The sequence below is a fragment of the Sminthopsis crassicaudata genome, chromosome 1 (assembly GCF_048593235.1).
Source record: "Sminthopsis crassicaudata isolate SCR6 chromosome 1, ASM4859323v1, whole genome shotgun sequence".
Lineage (NCBI taxonomy): Eukaryota > Metazoa > Chordata > Mammalia > Dasyuromorphia > Dasyuridae > Sminthopsis > Sminthopsis crassicaudata.
The window spans coordinates 109,051,759-109,069,838 of NC_133617.1; the positions used below are offsets into that span (position 1 = coordinate 109,051,759).

Genomic DNA, 18,080 nt, shown 5'->3' on the forward strand with positions numbered 1-18,080 from the left:
TGATTAATTCTACAGGGGGATAGTTAGGAGAGAAAAAAAGCAGTCTGTTGTAGAATTTAACCAATTTGTTGTAGGATTTAATGTTAATATGGACTTTAAATATAATGTTGACTAATTCCCTAATTTTACAAAAAAAAAAAATTAGACCCAAAGAGGGATAATGTTTGCCCAAAGAGAAGGAGCAATCTAACACAATTCAATAAACATTTGTTAAGCACCTACTATGTGCCAAGAACTGTGCAAAGCCCTGGGGATACAATTATTTTTTAAAAATTTTAACAATTTTTTAGTTTAAATTTTTTAAAATTTAAAATAATACTTTTAAAAATACCTATCCTCGAAGGGCTTACAACCTAATGGTAGGAAACAAAAAATAAAAGCAATAAGGAAAGGTAAGGGAAAATTAAGGCTGCTCAGGACTGTGATATCTAGTCCCTAGAGTTGAAACTAAGCAGAGAAACAGATACAGAGTGCAATGAAGTGGAATAAGCATTTATTAAGCACCTACTATATGTCAGGCACTATACTAAGTACATTACAAATATTAGTTCACACAATTCAAAATTAACAGACTCAGGATTTGAACTCTCAAGTCCTCTGGCTCTGAATCTGACAAACCTTTCACCAAAGTTGCCTTTCTTGGTAACACATAAAATAACAGTAATATCAAAACATACAATTGTTTGACTGACTTTCCCTTTCATCCATCTGTACTGGTGTCAAAGCAAGAGTATTAATTCCATGATTATTTTCTATTTGGTATCTTGTTTCTTTTCCCTTTAACCAGTTTGTCCTATTAAGCCTAAGATAATAATAGCTAGTATTTATACAATATTTTAGGATTTAAAAAGAAGATACATATGTAAATAAATAATGAGTAGCATTTATATAGCATTTAAGGCATGCAAAATATTTATAAATATTATCTCATTTGATCCTCACAACAATCCTGAGATGTAAGTGCTATAACTATCACTTTACATATGAGGAAACTGAAGCAGACAGAAATTAAATGACTTGCTCAGAGTCATACAACTAGGAAGAATCTGAAGCCAAATTTGAACTCAGGGCTTTCTGAGCTAGTTCCCTAGCTAGGTGGTACAGTGGCTTAAGTGCCAGGTCTGGAGTCAGGAATTCATCTTCCTGAATTCCTTACTATTCGTGTGACTCTAGGCAAGTGATTTGATGCTAATTGACTTCAATTTCTTTATTTGTAAAATGAATTGGAGAGGGAAATGGCAAACCACTCCAGTATCTTTGCCAAGAAAACATCAAAAGGGGTCACAAAGAATAAAGCATGACTGTAATATCTGAACAACAGCAACTTCTTGGTTTTAAATACAACATGTTCACTGATCCACCTATCTAAAATCACTGGAGTCTACACACACACAGACACACACACACACACAACCAAAACCAATAGTTCCCACATTCAAGTAGAATTGTGACTGCAGTCACATGCCTTGTGTGTTTGCCACTGATTGACAGGTGGCAAGGGAAGAGAGCTTGCTGACTGACCAGGTATGAAGAATTTCACAACCTAGTAGAGGTCAGTAGAGATCAGAGAAAGCACTCTTCCAGTTTGTATGTATGTACATGTATTTTGTATGTACATATGTGTATATATGCAGATGTGTGCATATTTTGCTTCTGATACATGCCATCTGTGAGACCCTGGGCCAGTTTTTTAACCTCTAAAAAAAGGTTTTGTGGTATAAGCAACTCTCTAAAACTATAGTTTGCAGAGAAAGTACCAGCCTGCACTATTAGAATAAATTTCTTCATCTAAGAATTCGCTGTTACAGTGAAATCTGAGGTCTGGTCCCTATCCCTTCATATGAATAGATGGAAGTAGTGCAGCAACTTAAGAGAAATATTTGGATCCCTAGTTACATCTATGTAATAATTCCCTGAAGCTTTCCCCAGGAAGTTCACTCTTCTCTCATTAGTTATATTTATCTCCTCTAATGGTCTCTGTAGGACTTCTGTGTTTGTTTTTCCCTCGCTGCTCACCTCCTACCTATCTCCATTTCTATTTATAACTCTCATATTAGCCAGCTTTTTAGATCACCTTCTTATGGCTTTCCTTTCCTCCAACCTCTTGCTCCTAAATCAGCATCCTAATTCAACAACTGATTATTAATCTACAGATAGATAGAATTAGAATCAAGATTTCTTCAGAAGCCTGTAAACTGTTTAGTTTCTGAAGGGCATTATAGATGGATGTGATTATCCAAATCCCTAGTGCATGCCTTCCAATCCTGGATGGGAAACTCCTCTCAACTAGAGAACTTACAAAGAATTGAAGCTAAGATAAGTTCCTGATCATTGTGTTCCACTCAGCCCGGTATGAGCAGAGGTAGATAACTTTTTGTCTAGATTGCCCTAAGTTGGATAGTCTGGTTAAGAGGTAAGTCTCTTTTTCTTTTTTTTTTCCTAATTTTTTGCTGAGGCAATTGAGGTTAAGTGACTTGCCCAGGGTCACACAACTAGGAAGTGTTAAGTATCTGAGGGCAGATTTGAACTCAGGTCCTCCTGGTAAGTCTCTTTTTCTAAGAATGAGTGATCATTCAAGTCCCCACTCCACCCCCTCATTAGAATCTCTTCTTATAACAGTCATTCTTGCATTACTTGTTAACCCATCAGGGTTAATTGCCATCCTCAGAAACACTCACTCTTCCAAGGGTATGTAAATATTGTGCAGGTTCCATGAGGAATCTTTAGTATTTGAGAATATCACTGATCACTTACATTAATCTTTGCTAGCATGATTAATAAATATGTCACAACATTAAGAGGAGGCTCAGATCTCTGTCCCCAAATATCAGGGTTTCACATAGCCCTCAGCCAAGAAGAAAACAGCTCACATATAAGAATGGGAATTGTTTTCTCCTTGGCTCAATGCTATATGATATCCTGATGCCTTAATTTTCTCATGATTACCCTGTGAAGCATATAGTATCAGTTATTATTAATCCCATTTTATGGATGAAGAAACTGAGAGATGTGTGAGAGACACATCTACAGGATCTGGGACAGAATTCTAACTTAGGTATCCTGGATGCTTTCTATTTTGCGTTACTGCCCTAATAGCCCCTCAATATTTATATAATACTTTCAGGTTTAGAAACTTGTACTAGCAATAGGGGATAAGAATATGTCTGAACCTGTGATTTCATTAATATAGAGAAAGCCTAGGAGAGACAAATTCCTCTACCAACGCAGGTTTGGTACCTTTCCCCAAGTTATAGTCTTAGAATCTTAGTTCTTTTAAAAATGTTTTCAATGTTTTTTTTAAACTTTTTTTTTTCTAATTTATGGAATAAAACAAGCATTTCTGTAAAAGTATCATTTTTTTAGAAAATATGATTGATATGAAACTGCAAACTTCTTTTGTGCAATTTGTTAGTCTTTTCAAATATATAATAAAGTTATCATGCACATTTTCCCCTTTTTTCCTTCCCTCTGCCCTCCCCACCCAAGAGACAACTATTATTAGACACAAGTCTATGTGCGTGTGTGTGTGTGTGTGTGTGTGTAAAATTATTCTATATATACTTCTATTTGAGAGTTCTTTCTCTGGATACAGGCAGCATCTTTATTCATATGTCCTATATAATTAGAGTCTTACTTTTTAGAGAATTGTCCAGTGCACTGAGAGCTGAAGGGAATCAACTGCGGTCAGACAGCTAGCATGTGTCAGAAGTCAAACACATCTTCTTGGCTTCTCTAGTATTCTCCAACTCCTACAAAATGCTGCCTTTCATATCCCTGTTTTAACACAAAGGCATGGCAGAGGGAACCAAATAGCCTGTTTTATACATGCCAGAAATACTCTGATGCAGCGTTAGGAAATCAGGGAGGTGTATTCTAAAAGTAATTGGCTTTGTAATTATAAAATGAGTTCACATCTTACTTGCCAATTATAAGATCTTGGACTTTCTGAGCCAAAGTTTTCCCACTTGCAAAATGACGAGAATACATAATTATACTAATTGTCTCATAAGTTGGTTGCAAGTAACTTCCATAGAGTGATACTCACCAATGCCTGACACTATCCAGTAGTAAGAGCAATGCTGTCAATCAAATGCTTATCCTCAATTGCTTTTGACACTAAACACTAGAAGGGTCTCTGGAATATAAGCCAAAGCAACTTGGACCTCTCTAAGGAATTGTGGCAGCTGCTGTAACTTATCCCTTTGGCACTATCTCTTGTGGATGATGGCCAAGATTCTTTTGGTAGGCTAGGGATTTGATAAGGATTTATGCAAGCAGCTTCCTGGTTCATAATACCTCTATCTACAAAGAAAAAATCCCATGTCCACTCATTGTTGAATTTTAATGGAGGTCATTCACCAAGGCACACCAGTGTGGAAATATGGCTCTAATAGGTTTACACTGGAGCTTGTGATTTAAAAAAAAATTTTTTTATGGTACAGCAATGTATTTTTAAAACTTAATTATTATTTATTAGTATTTTTATTTAATAGTTTTTATTTACCAGATATATGCATGGGTAATTTTACAACATTGATAATTGCCCAATCTTTTGTTCTAGTTTTTTCCCACCTTCCCCCCACCCCTTGCCCCAGATGGCAGATTGACCAATTTATGTTAAATATGTTAAAGTATAAATTAAATACAATATATGTATACATGTCCAAACAGTTGTTTTGCTGTACAAAAAGAATCAGACTTTGAAATAGTGTACAGTTAGCCTGTGAAGGAAATAAAAAAATGCAGGCGAACAAAAACAGAGGGATTGAGAATTCTATGTAGTGGTTCATAGTCATCTCCCAGAGTTTTTCGCTGAGTGTAGCTGGTTCAGTTCATTACTGCTTTATTGGAACTGATTTGGTTCATCTCATTGTTGAAGAGGGCCACATCCATCAGAATTGATCATCATATAGTATTGTTGTTGAAGTATATAATGATCTCCTGGTCCTGCTCATTTCACTCAGCATCAGTTCATGTAAGTCTCTCTAGGCCTTTCTGAAATCATCCTGCTGGTCATTTCTTGCAGAACAATAATATTCCATAACATTCATATACCACAATTTATTCAGCCATTCTCCAATTGATGGGCATCCACTCAGTTTCCAGTTTCTGGCCACTACAAAGAGGGCTGCCACAAACATTCTTGCACATACAATGGACCTTGTGATTTTTAGCATCTTTATCAATGATGTGTGTCAAGGTGTAGATGCTATGCTCATCAAACCTGCAGATGGTAAAAAGATAGGACAAATGGAATCCTGATTGAAAAGATCTTGATAAACCATATCATTGGGTCAGATCAGAAATCAGTATAATTTGAATAGAGCTCAAAGCAAAGTTTTACACTTGAGTTCAAAAAATCAACTGCACAACTACAAGATGGGTTGGAGAGCAGTTCAAGTTATAGTGGATTACAAGCTCAGTATGAGTAGCAACGTTTTCCAGTAGCCAAAATTTTTTAAAAATGAATTTAATTTTGGACTGTCTGAAGAGGAGCAGATCATCAAGGATTGGGAATCAAGAGACCAATTATAGATACTCTGGGGTTCCAGTTTTCCAAAAGGATATTTTCTCAATTTTATTTTTAAAATCAATTATCACTACAGAATATGCATTATGAAAAAGCCAGAAATGCAAATTCCTGCATATTGTTGACCTATAATTTGCAGGCCACATCACCTTCCCTTAAAAAGTTCAGGATGATATTTGCCTCTCTACAATCCAATAGTTTCTCTGCATTTCTCCATAGTCTTTCAGATATTGCTCACAGTTGCTTAATAATCACATCCCACAATTCTTTCCATGAAATTATTGAGGGCAGCAAGTTTCTCTTATTATCTTTAATTTCATCTTTACTTTAAACTTTCTGTTAAATATTTTTGTTTTATCTTTCTCAGGAAACACAAAACAAAATAAAACAAGTCATCCTCTCTGGCAAAGAAAATGGAAAGAAAATAAGCCTTCTGTCTTTCTGCCATCCTCCATTACCATTATCCTACCGTCAGAGCAGTGTTTTTGTGTTTTTCTTAATCCTCCTTTAACCTCTAAGATGACAAAAGAAAAAAATTAACCGAACAATAATAACTTTTTTTTTGTACTTTGCTACATCCCTGAGATTATTTATATAGGACTATTCTTCTTTTTTATGGGTACAAGTATTCAGGTACAAGTTTTTTTCTTTAGTTTGATATTTACAGTGACAATAGTAAAGCCTTCTGGATAATAAAATATCTCTCATCAGAGTAGCTGAATATCAATGAATGAGCTGAAAGTGTTTACAGAAGAAGTCTCAACTATGTGTTCTAATTGGCTGTGTCCTTGATGGTGGGGGAGAGAGGGAAGAAGAGGTCTAGAAACGAGACACCATTGTTTTCATTATTGTATCCCCAAAGTCCAGGCAAGTGCCTTTGGTACATAGAATTCTTTGATAAGTACTGGGTAAATTGTGAACCTTTGTTTATGTTGTGGACCATGTTGACAGTCTAGTGAAATCTACAGACCCCTTCTTGGAATAATATTTTTAAATGAATAAAATTAACTACACAGGCTTACAAAAGAAACAAATTATGTTGAAGTATAGTTATCAAACCTTTGTTAAAAAAGAGTTCATAGACCTCAGGTTAAGCTCTCCTGTTCCACAAAGTATTTCAGAGAATACCAAGCCATGAGGAAGTTATAGATTTTTCAGGAAAGCAAAAGTCAGAGGTGAAGACATTAGGGCAAAACAATCTTAAATTTAGACAAGTGAACAGAAAAAAAGGTTAGTTGCAGGTCCAAGTTTGAAGTACTCTCATGGAAATGAAGCCTGGAGTCTGAGCTGGAGAAATGAAGCTGTATATTGGAGTTTTCAGCAAGCCAAATCAAATTATGTCATCAGCATATTCTTGTTTTGTGCTCAGCAGGCACTCAGGACCTGTCACGTAGAAGGCAGTCACTGCATTCCTGACAACAACCATCACAAGGGAGGAAAAAAACATCCAGCCCATTCTTCCTGATATCTATTTAGAGACCTTTCTCAAGTTACTCTGAATTGTCAGAGAGCTGAAGGAGCCCTCTCTTTGCTCCTAGAAAACGGAATTACCCCTTCCCTGAAATGAACTAACAATGTTTATATAAACACCATTGGCTTTCATTTATATATTTTTCGAGTAATATGTAGCTGGATGTCCCAGGATAGCAGAGGAAGTTCTGAAGCCCAATCCGCAGGGATATATAATTGAGATCTGGGAGGAACCTTAGAAATTGCAGCCCATAGATGTAAATATTTAGGCAGTTAAGTTGTACATACAGATTATGTAATAAGAGTTCTGGATTCAGGAATAACTGAGTTCAAATGCTCTCTTAGACACTTACTAGCTCTGATCCTGAGAAAGTTATTTAATTTCTATCAGCCTCAGTTTCCTAACATGAAAAATGGCAATAATAATAACACCCATCTCATAGGGTTGCTGAGAGAATTATTAGAATTGATTTTTGCAAAGCCCTTTGAAAACATGAAAGTGATAGAGGTCAACTGCTACAGATCTCTCACTTTACAGATGAGAAACTTGAGACCTATAGAGATTAAGACATTTGCCAGAGGTCAACGGCTCCATATAGCACCACTGGAATGGATCCCAAGACTAGCTGCAGCTCCTCACCCTAGCCTCTGTTGGACCATTTCTATCCCATTGCTATCAAGGATTCCATCCTCATCTTCCCTCACCTCATATAAGCAAACCTTGTACTTTAGAAGGGAATTGGGCCATCATTCTAATTCTTATCGTCTTCTCACCATGTACCTGTATAGATACCCTTTCCCCTCTCCCAGCACCCCTTTATTTATTGTGTTCTTCCATTAAAATATAAGCTCCCTGAAGGTATAGAATTGTTGTTTACTTTTATGTGCACCCCCTGCCCTTAGCCCAATACTTAAGCACTTAAGAAATGCTTAACTCCCTTTTAGTTCCAGCTGTATATCTACAGGACTCATAATTCACACTTTTATCAGGCTTTAAGCTTTGGAAAAAAAGTCCTTCCCCACCATATACACAACAACAACCCAGAGAAGTATTTATTATTAAGTCTATTATTTATAAATAAAGGAATTTAGGATCAGAAACGGTGCTTGTCCCAGGACAAGGTCACATGGCCAGTACCAGCATTCCAACCTGAGTATCCTAATTTAAGGACTTCTGACAAGAGCCAGCACACTTTCTTCACTAGCCTTCTCACCACTCTCCCAATCCAGTGTTATTTGTAGATAGTCCAATTCACAAACAGGGCTTCTGCTATCTTTCTTCCCTGCCCAGTCCCCACTGCCTACCTTTGACTTAGCTACAGACAAGTTTAAAACACTGTTGTATTTTAGGGCACTACCGGATCCCTTCCTTCAAATCTAAACAACCTGCCTCAAGATCCTTACATAATTGTGAATTCTGCAGATTTACCATCTGGAATAGAGGAAAAATTCTTTTCTGGAGGGTATACAATTGTCTAGAAGGGACCCAGATCTTTTCTTTTTGTCTTTCAATCTCAAAAAACTCCAACAAAACAACAACAACAAAATAAATCCTTTGAGAGTTTCTCCTGTTCACTGAAATTCTATTTTGCATTACAAAGCTGTCTGGTTATCTCAGAGTTGGGAAAATACCTTAGAATCTATTCAAAGTTACCTAAAAATGAATCTCCAGGTCTGCAACATCCCTTATGGGTGGTCATCCCAGCTGTGTCACTCATGGCAAGTCACTTCAACCACAACTGTACCCCCCAAAGTAGTCATTCTTTCCTGGAAGATCACAGGTGATAGTGATTCACTAGTAATATAATAATAGCTAGTATTTACTTGGAGCAGCTAAGGTGTTGCAGTGGATAGAGTTCTGGGCCTAGAATCAGAAAGACTCAGACACTTATTAGCTGTATGATACCCTGGTCACTTACCCGCCTTTGCCTCAGTTTCTTCATCTGGAAAAGCAGCGGGAGAAGGAACTAGCAAGTTCCAATATCTTTGTTAAGAAAACCCCAAATAGGGTCATGAAGAGTTAAATTTGGTTGAAATGACTGAATAATAACAACAACACATTTATATAGCACTTTTAATTTTATAAATTGCTTTACAGATATCAGCTTACAACCAGGTGAAAAACATCATTTTTCAGATGAAACTATAGGCAGAGAAAGGTAAAGTGACCCAGGGTCACACAGCTAATAGGGAAATGAGGCTAGACTTAAATTCAGGTGTTCCTGACTCCAGGAGCAGCATTTTATCCACTTCACCACCAGTAACTCTGGTAGCATATAGTAGAATATCTTTGATGGCTTGAATTCAATTGAGTGATATCATGGATAGCCTTCCTTCATGAACACCTCCTTGATCCCCCTTTATGCCTTGGAAATGAGCCTGGGTTCTCAAAGTCTGGGTCAGCAGAGCTTCCAAATGAAAGATTTTGCTTAGGGATCTGATAATTTGGTGTATCTGCCCAAGGAGAATCAACTTAGCTTGGTTTGACTATGAGGAGACAGATGCTTTTGAATGACATTGTGTGGAGTAAGATATGGTGAAGAACTTACAGATTAAGCACATATTGATCAGAGACTTCTAGCTAACATAAATCAGGCCTATAGGCCCCAGTCATGTGAAGGCCTAGGCTGCATTCCATTGTCCAAAGAAGAGACTGGGAACATATACGTGGCTGAAGAGGCTGTAAATCACCTTGTTGGCTGCATTCCACTGACCAAATAAGGGGGTGCAGACTTGTATGACCAAGCACAACACATGGAGGGTGGGATTTTGGAGGTTCTTTGTCTGAAATGTATAAAAGTTGTGAACATTTTCAAGGGAGTGGCTCTCTCCTGCTGTGAATCTGGCTCACAGATCAGGATGGGATCTGCTTCTCGAGATTCTAATAAATAATTCTGCTTTTCTATGAGTCATCTCTGAGTAGTCATTTTTGGATAGGATTTTCTATCCCTCACAACATCGAATCACAGTAAGTATGCAATAAGAAAGGAATAAAAACTTACCAGCTATGGCAGTCAAAGGAGGTCTGCATCAATGAAAAAGCTTCTTGAAATAATAATGTGAATAATGAAAATGAAAGTAGTAGGAGCAGTAGTAGAAGTAGTAGTGGTTGTGAGGGTAGTAGTAGTAGTAATAGTGCATGTGATATACTAGATATATAAATAGCACATTAAGTTTTATAAAGCTCTGTATATATTCTCCCAAAATAATGCTATGATCTTCATTATAACTCTATGAAGTAGGTTTTATTAATATATCCATTTTACGGATGAGGAAACTGAGACTAATAGAAGGTAAGTGACTTGCTCAGATACAAACAGCTAATAAGATTTGAGCTCAAGCATTTTCTTACTTCAATTCCAATGCTCAAGCCATTGTGCTACCTCATACTTTTTTTGCATCGGGACATGACTCCTATCAATGTGGATGGAAAGATGATAGAGAAGGACTTAATAGCTATCTTCAGATATCTGTACGGTTGTTACATAGAAAAGAAATTAGGTTTGTTCTCTTTGGTCCAAGACATGGAACTAGAAGAAATGGGCAAAAATGTAAAAGAAACAGACTTTATTTCAACATAAAAAAAAAAAAAAATTCCTCAGGGCAGCTGGGATAGAGCAGCAGCCTTGAATTCAGGAGGACCTGAGTTCAAATCTGGTCTCAGACACTTAGCACTTCCTAGCTGTGTGATCCTGGGCAAGTCACTTAAACCCAGCCTCAGGGGGGAAAAAATTCCTCAATAATTGGAGCTGCTCAGAAGTAGAAGAGGCTGCTTTAGGCTGCTAGGTGACAGGGTGCATTTGGAGTCAGTGCAAATTTGTCCTTAGGCTCTTACCGTTTTACCTTTCTAGGCCTGAAAAGTGAGGGTGACTCCTACCTATTCTGGTTGTTATAAGGATCAAATGAGTTCATATCTGGAAAGTACTTTTCAAACCTTAAAGTTCTAAGTGGATGCTGTTATGGGGATAATAATAATGATATATGGGGATAATGATAATACCTACTTTATAGGGTTGTTGTGAGGATCAAACGAGACAATAATTTTAAGACAGCATATAATAAGTGCTATATAAATTCTTATTCTCTTCTCCTTCTATGTGTCAAACAGTAAGAGTTACTGGGGGAACCTGAAGATAAAAATGAAGAACACAGGGCCCATATTTACAAAGTAATTTCAGAATAATTTATTAAATATTATCACTTTATAAAAACCCCTAAAAGCTCATTACTTGCCCAAAGCCCAAGGAGTAAAATCAGAATTCAAATCTTTTAGTGTCAGAAACACATTATCTTTCCATTGTTTATGCTAAGGTTCTAGGCTGTGAATAACCTCATACTGACCTTTTGTTACCTTAGCAATTAAACTCCATTTAGATGCAGTCCAAAATGATCTTGCCTACTTAAAATCAAATGATTTTCCTTATTGAATAGTGTTTCAGTAAGATTACAACATAGTGACAGGGTTGATACATTGATTTTTGCTACAAAAGCATCCTCATACCTGTTATGTTCTGGGAAAATCATCAAATTCATTTTACTCTGCCACAAAAGGCAAAATTAGAACCCAAAACCTTCAGAAAAAGTGACTTGTATTAAGGTACAAAACTCACAAACAAATGCACAAAAGGGGAAAATTAAATGCACCCTTTCCTAATGGATAATGCAATAAAAATAAATTTAATAAAGGACTATGGAAGCATAAAATAATAGTTAATTGGGAATTACATAACCTAATCCTGTAGAAGAGTGAATCCACAAACAAAATGTAGCAACTAAAAAAAAACCTAGAAGAACAAAATTTAAAACCCCCAATGAAGATTGGAAATTCAGAAAAAAATGAAAGATTAAAAATATTGAATGTAAAACAACAACAGTGAGCTAATAAATAAAACCTAGAACGGGTTTTATTTTAAAACAGTTAACAACAACATCAGCAATAAAAGTAGAGAAATTGTGAATGAAAGTATCAAAAATGAAAGGAATGAATTCACCACTGATGAAGAGAAAATTAAAGCAATTATTGGAGTTAATTTACCCAATTATTTGCTAGTCAAACTGATAACCTAAGTGAAATGGATGAATATTTGCAAAAATATAAATTCCCCAGACTTAAAAATCCTTAAATAACTCATCTCAGAAGAAAAATTGAATGAGATGTCAACAAGATCTCTAATAAAAAATCCCCAGGATAAGATAGGTTTACAAATGAATTCTACCAATCATTGAAGGAATAATTAATCCCAATACTACATAAATTATTTAAAAATTGATAAAGAAGTTTTTATCAAATTCTTGTTATGATACAAATATGGTTTTGATACCTATTCCAGGAAGAATAAAAACAGAGAAAAAAATTATAGACAAATTTCCACAAAATACTAGGAAAATTACAACAATGTCAAAGTGATCATATATTACAACTATAGGTGGGATTCATAGCCAGCATCATGGCTACTTCAATATTGGGGGAAATATCTGCATAATTTCTATCAAAAGCAATCATATTATTATATCAATAGATACAAAAAAGCTTTTGACAAAATACAACACTTATTCCTATTAAATACACTAGAAAGCATAGATTCAAAGGAGCCTTTCTTAAAATTATAAGTAACCTTTAAATAAAAATGTTAACTGTGGTGGGGATAAACTTAAATGATCAGGGGTAAAACAAGGATGTCCATGATTCAATTATACAACATTGTTATTGAATCGTTATTCTATTATTTTATTTTTCTTCTTCAATATGATATTAAAAATGCTAGCAATTGCAGTAAGACAAGATAAAAAAATGGGAGAAATAAAAATGGACAACAAGGAAACAAAGTTATTGCTGTTTGCAGATGATGTAACATTATACGTAGAGAACCACAGACAATCAACCAGAAACTAGTTGGAATAATGAGCAGCTGTAATAAAGTAGAGAATATAAAACAAATGCACACAAGTCATCAGCATTTATTTGTACTACTGTCAAAACCCAGCAGGCTAGAAAAAAATTCCATTTAAAAATAACTGCAGATAATATAAAATACTTTTGAGTCTACCTGCCAAAACAGATTTAGGGATTATATGAACACAATTACAAAGTACTTTTACACAAATAAAGACATAAATAATTGGAGAAATATTAATTTCTCATGGGTAGGCTAAGTCAGTATAATAAAAATTACAATTCTACCTAATTTACTTATTTAGTACCATGCTAAAAAAACTACCAAATAAAATTTTTATAGAGTTAGGAAAAATAATAACAAAAAATATCTGGAAGAAAAAAAAGGTCAAGAATATCAAAGGAATCAATAAAAAAATATGTGAAGAAAGGTTGCCTAAAATTACCAGGTATCAAGCTATATTAGAAAGCAGTAATCATAGAAATAAACTTGTACTAGTATTAAAAAATAGTGTGGTGGATCAATGGAACAGATAAGGACTTCTCTAATTTTTTTCCACTTGCCACCTTTTGTGTCTGAGAAATTTTTACATGACCCAGGTACATTGGTATATAAAAGAGGTATAAAAATCAAACATTTACTAGTAATAGTCATAATCTCATGATCCCCACATTCATATGGGGTTGTAAACTGCAGTTTAAGAAACTACAGTTTAAATGGGAATAGATTAGATATATAATATATAGTAATAAAAGACCATAGTAACCTATTTTGTGACAAACCCAAAGATCAAAACTTTTGGGGTAAGAACTTGACTTTTGACAAAAATTGCTGGGAAAACTGGAAAGTAGTTATCTGCTCAATGATATCATGAATATTCTAGGAGAGCATAGAAAAATGTACTGTCAGATCTATGGATAGGGGAAGTACTTATGACCAAACTGGAGAAAGAGAGGATCATGGGAAATAAAATGGATAATATTGATTACATGAAATTAAAGGTTCAAAAACAAAACTAATACAGTCAAAATTAGAAGAAAAACAGGAAATGGAGAAAATATTTTATAGCAACTTTCTCTGATAAAGGCTTCATTTCTCACATATATGTGGAGAATGGAGTCAAATTGATAAAAATGTCATTCTACAATTCATAAATGGTGAAACAATAGGAATAAATAGTTTTCAAAAGAAGAAACCAAAGATATCAATAGTCACGTGAAAATGCTGTAAATCTTTATTGATTAGAGAAAATATATATTAAAATGACTGAGACACCAAATCATGTTAGATTGTCTAACATGACAGAAAAGGAATGTGACAAATGTTGGAGTGGATGTGGAAAAATTGGGACATTAATAGCTCCAAATTGGTAGAGTTGTGAACTGATCCAATCATTCTGGAGAACTATTTGGAACTATATCCAAAGGGTCATAAAACTTTTCATACTCTTTGACCTAGCAATACAACTACTAGGTCTATATTCCAAAAAGATAAAAGAAAAAGATAAGAAACCTATACATATATGCACAAAAATATTAGTAGCAGCTTTTTTTGTGGTGCAACCTGAAAACCAAGGGTATGACTATCAATTGGGAAATGGCTGAAAATATTGTGGTACATAATTGTGATGGATACTACTGTGCTATAAAAAATGATGAGTAAAATGCTCTCAGACAAACCTGAGAAGATTTACATGAACTTACAAAATGAATTGATCAGAACCAGGATAATAATCTATACAGTAACAGCCAGCAGTTTTGAATAATAAATTAACTGTTAAAAACTTAGCTACCTTATTCAACATAATAATCCAAGACAATTCCAGAGAACCCATGATAAAAAATACTAGCTATCTCTGGAGAAAGAAACTGGTGAACTCTGAGTATAGATTGAAGCAATTAAACTTTATTTTTCTTGGTTGTATGTGTGTATACATGTGCATGCTTGTGTTTTCTTTTGCAACATGGCTATTATGGAAGTATGTTTTACATGATTTCATTATATATGTAATAGATAATGTATTGTTTGCTTTTTCAAGTGATAGGAGAGGGGTAGTAGAGAGGGAGAGAATTTGGGACTCAAATTGTAAAAAAATGAGTGTTTAAATTTTTTAAATAAATAACTGGAAAATATTTAATGAAATAAATGGACATAGTTTTAAAAATAAGTAACAGGAAACCACTGAAGGTTCTTGAGTAAGGAGAGTAATATATTATATTTGTATTTTAGGAAGATAATGTTAGAAGACATTTGGAGGCATTATTGGAGAGGAGAGAGCCTGTATCCTGACCTATAAAACAAGGAAAAGGTTGAACTAGATGATCTCTGACATTTAATTTTCTTCTAGTCATTATGATTGTCCCAATGGAACCTGACTTGACCACTGGGCTTGTCGGTTTCCTTTCTTGGAGCCAGCATTAACTAACTATGGGTCTGACAGCCTCTGAAACTTTCTTTTTGTTACAGCCTATTGAAGCTCACAAATTGGAAGACATCTCCAATATGCCTTTATCCAAGAGCAGGAAAAAAATAAAACAAACACAGAGACAAAAATAAAAGCAGCTAATTGGAGCAGTGGATAAAGATGTAAGCCTGAAATCAGGAAACCTGAATTTAAATCTGGTCTTAGATATCAACTATATAATCTGCCATATTGGTAAGTGAACTTGGTGGGGCAAATGATTTATAGCAGGGGTCCTCAAACTGCAGCCCGTGGGCCAGATGCGGCCAGCTGAGGACGTTTATGTGGCCGGCCAGGTTATGGCAAAATCAGACTGGAAGTGACATTTGATCTAAACTCCCGTTAGGTGGGCTGAGGCGATACCGAGGTGAGGAGAGTTCCCAGGCCGGGTGTTTGGTGTGGGGAAAGGAGAGAGATGCAGAAGAGGAGAACTGACCACCCTCAGCCTTGTAAAGGAATGGAAGCCGCCACAACAGACAGGCGTGAGGGATGTACACGCTGGGCATGTCACAGCCGCTGCAGGGGACTATACAGGCTGTGTCTGATGAGCAGGTATAGTGACAGTACCACAAGTCCCAGCTTGACTCTATTATTGCCATTATGCTGCAATGACAATATAACGGCTTCCTCTCCAGTGTATGTTGTGGCACTGACTGCTATTGTCGCCCAGGCAAGGCTCCTGGTACCAGGCCGTGGCCCTGTATCCATAGTGACCTCATGTCTGGCTGCTGTGGTCATCAGTTTTATCATTGTGTGTATGTTCTGTAGTTTCCTAAAGAGATGGAATATTGCTAACATGTGTCATCACCTCATAATCACTGGGGGTCTGACCTTAGTGCCCCCCCACTTATCCTGAGTATGAGGGGGTGTAGAGCTGCTGTACTGCTTCATCCCCCTCCAGATTCTTAAGGTCCCCATACACTTGTGCAGCTTCAAGTCACATGAGGACCTCCCCCAGAAACCCCAATGTACGATTTGTCACTGAAGCTCATTCTGCACATACAATATATCATGCAGTTATATACACATATGCACAGTCTTGCCTGCGATTATGATAAATTCCTAGTGCAGCATGTACGCTCATGCAGTGCTGGATCATGAGAATTGATCCCAGGATTCAGAGGAAGGCAGGGCATTTGGGAGGGCCGCCTGAGCGGTGCCTCGTGTGCAGGGAAGGTCTGAAGCGGGAGAGAGTGCAGGAAACGAAGGCATCACAGCACAGAGGCAGCTTTAACCAAGAAATGGACAAACATAACCATTCTCATCCAATAGCCATACACTGGTCCTCAACCACCAACAAGCACTGTGTAGTAAATCACGGCAGTGGGACTCTGTTATAAAAATTGTAGTATCTTGTGTTAACTTCGTTAGAGCTAATGCAATAAATCACAGACAATTTCAGGAATTTCTGTCTGAGCTACATGTTGAGTATGAAGATGTTCTATATCACACAGAAGTCCACTAGCTGAGTCGAGGGAGAGTTTTGAAACATTTCTATTACTTACTTCCACAGATGACAACTTTTCTGCTTTCAAAAAACAAAGAAGCACCAGAGCTCACTGATGCAGAATGGAAATGGCACCTTGCCTTTCTGACAGATGTAACAGAGCTACTCAACAATTTCAATATGTAACTTCAAGGAAAGGGGAAGCTCATCTGTGATATGCAATCACATGTCAAAGCATTTGAAGTAAAATTAGGCCTCCTCATCAAACAAGTGAAGGAGGAAAACTTCTGCCACCTCCCCACAACTCAAAATCTGTTAGCAGAAAAACCGCTGATTGCATTCCCAAACAAAACATGTGTGGATTCATTGGAAAAATTGCAAAAGGAGTTCCAATTTAGATTTAAAGAGCTTCATCTCCATGAACAGGACATACAGCTTTTCTGTAACCCATTTTCTATTGACATTGAAAATGTGGATACATTTACCAAGTGGAACTGGCTGAACTGCATAATTGTGACTCTCTGAAAGACGCATTCAAGTCAAGCAGCCTTCATAATTTCTATGCATCTCTCCCCTCTGAGACATATCCTCATGTCAGGAACCATGCACTCAAAATGGCAACCATCTTTGGCAGCACTTATGTCTGTGAACAGACTCTTTCTAGAATGAAACATTTGAAATCTCCAATAAAGACTAACAAATGCACAATTGCATCACTTATTTCTACTAGCAGTGACAAATGTGGAACCAGACATTGACCATCTCATTAGCCAAAAGCAGACGCATAGTTCCCATTGAAATACTGATAAGTTTGTTGATTTAACTTTACTTCATTTTAAATATTGTATTTGTTCCCATTTTGTTTCTTTACTTCAAAATAAGATACATGCATCTTGCATAGGGATTTGTTCATAGTTTTTGTTTTTACTATAGTCCGGCCCTCCAACAATCTGAGGGACAGTGAACTGGCCCTCTATTTAAAAAGTTTGAGGACCATTGATTTATAGCAATTGCTTAAGTTGGAGCCCATTTTTGCAGGAACCTCTGAAATATAGAAGAGAATATATGCCCAACATTGATATTCTATACTGTCTCTTAGACATCCCTGGAATACAGGCCTGGACCACCTAATATGAGACTTTTCTCTCAGAAGAGAAATCTCATCCTCACTTGATCATGACAAAAACTGGAGAGGGACTTCTGCTAGCTTAAAGTTCGACCTTGGTGACAATGAAAGGCATTCTGGACTTGAACTATTACATGAAACAGGTAGAAAGC

At 36.2% G+C, this 18,080-nt stretch overlaps 1 long non-coding RNA gene across 1 annotated transcript in view; it reads left to right on the plus strand.

Annotated features, from left to right (window-relative positions):
- The window catches only part of LOC141552792 (uncharacterized), a 30,272-nt gene extending 12,696 nt beyond the window's left edge, over window positions 1-17,576 (plus strand). The window contains exons 2-3 of the long non-coding RNA XR_012485246.1: window positions 15,361-15,550; window positions 16,869-17,576. This is a non-coding gene — a long non-coding RNA (uncharacterized LOC141552792). The remainder of the gene's footprint in view (window positions 1-15,360; window positions 15,551-16,868) is intronic.
- The last annotated feature ends 504 nt before the right edge of the window (window positions 17,577-18,080 follow it).